Below are 2315 nucleotides of genomic sequence, written 5' to 3' on the forward strand. Positions count from 1 at the left end.
ATTATATAAAATTAAAAATAATATTCTTTTTGTTTATATTATATAAAGTTTTCTTAAAATATAATAGAATAACTGTGCCGAATGATCAACAGCTATGATGGACGAATATCTAAAGACGGAGAGCGTACTCTGAATGTGTCCCAATACAATTTCAGGTTTAAGCCATACCTGTCACCGTCTGTACGTTATAATTCACTTGTGTCATCAATAGTCAGTGTCAGTGCCGTTAATAATTATGGTCGCGTTCAACAGATTCAACTGTTGCGGAGCGGATCCGTGAATGCTCGCTGTCATTGGCTGCGTTCAGCAGAGAAAGCAGCTTTGCAACTGTTGTAAAATTCTTCAATATGGTCTTGCCCTTAGTTCCTCATTGGATCTAAATGAACTAATCATATTCAAGAATTTTACAACAGTTGCAAAGCTGCTTTCTCTGCTGAACGCAGCCATTGGATGATCTAAAAGAATACATCAATAGCAGCGAGTCACTGAACTAACATTCATTTCCAAAAAAAGCGGTACACTATAAATTTGGGAAAAATTTACCAAATTTCAAATGATCATAACTTGGTAAATAATGAAGATAAAAATATTTTTAAAAAAGCAAAATAAAGCTTGAAATGTCCACTTTAAGATTATTTGAATGGAAATTGTACTAGGCCATTATTTTCAAAATGGCGGATGACAAGTAACAACATGCGAAAATGGATAATCAAAGGTCCAACTTTGCGATGGTGCATGATGTGAATCAGATGTCGCCGCTCAATGGGACAACATGCACGTGAAAGTATAGAATTTTATTTTTAAAATGCTTTTTTACTGACCTCGATACAATTATTTTTCGCTGAGTTATTCCAAATTTAAGATACCTGTCATTAGTTTAAATTATGCTTATAATTTTTCCCAATATGAATTGCATAAAGTTTGATTGGTCGAAACACCACATTGCATGCGTGCGTGCGTGCATGTACGCGCGCGCGTGTGTGTGTATTAGTAGAGATAAGGACCCCACGATTCATCACTTCCGTAGAATTTAGTGACTCCAAACACACACGCGCGCGCACATACACACGCACACACACGAAAGGGGTTGGAGTCACTAAATACTACGGAAGTGACGAATCGTGGGGTCCCTATTTCTACTAACACTACGCCCGCATGCAAGCACACACGCACGCATGCACGCACGCAATGTGGTGCTTCGACCAATCAAACTCCATGCAGTTCATATTGGGAAAAATTACAAACATAGTTTAAGCTAATGACAACGATATCTTAAATTTGGAATAACTCAGCGAAAAATGATCGTATCGAGATCGGTAAAAAAGCATTTTAAAGATAAAATTCTATACTTTCACGTGCATGTTGTCCTATTGAGCGGCGAGACCTAATTCACATCATGCATCATCGCAAAGTTAGACCTTTGATTATCCATTTTTGCATGTTGTTACTTGTCATCCGCCATTTTGAAAATAACAACCTAGTACAATTTTCATTCAAATAATCTTAAAGTGGACATTTCAAGCTTCATTTAGCTTTTTTAAAAATATTTTTATCTTCATTATTTATCAAGTTATGATCATTTGAAATTTGGTAAATTTTTTCCAAATTTATAGTGTATCGCTTTTTTTGGAACTGAGTATATATATATATACACTAGAATGGCCATCGAGGAAAATTCGTGGCCACAATTGATCAGCCGCCATTTTGGTTTGGTGATATTTGAGCGAATCAAAAGCGTTCGCGCTCGCGTTGCGATCGATGTATCGATTGATGTACTATCGATGTATGAAAATCTATATGGACATGAATAGTTATATAAACAAAAATAACATCACTTCAATTATTTTTACCTATGAAACGTCGGTAGACGATCACCGTCTCATATGCCATATGCGTCTTACTAATAGCGTTTTCGATTGGGCAAAAGTTAGTGCGCACTCAGTTCACACCAACACTGGACGAGTTCCATGGGTTGCACTGAATAGTGCAAGTTCAAAAGAATACGCCAAGATTTTCAGTGCTAAAGCTGAAACTCATTTTTGTTTACTTTGAAGCAATGTTCAACAAAATGTTACAAAACCACAGTAAAAGATATTAAGAGTAGGGACAAGACCCCGTTTTCAATTCAACTGCGCAGATTTGCTTGTCCCTATGTATATCCTTAACTGTGATAAAACGTGCACTGAACTGGCACCGTCAAAATATCTCGTGCCACTTAGTGCGCACTGAGTGCGCACTACGCGAGTGTCGTGCGATCAAATGAACACGTGACACTAGCCAAGTGCTCATTGGCATTGCCAATCGAACACGCTCTT

The sequence above is a fragment of the Trachymyrmex cornetzi genome, unplaced genomic scaffold, assembly GCF_001594075.2.
Source record: "Trachymyrmex cornetzi isolate Tcor2-1 unplaced genomic scaffold, Tcor1.1 scaffold34, whole genome shotgun sequence".
NCBI classification, from domain to species: Eukaryota; Metazoa; Arthropoda; class Insecta; order Hymenoptera; family Formicidae; genus Trachymyrmex; species Trachymyrmex cornetzi.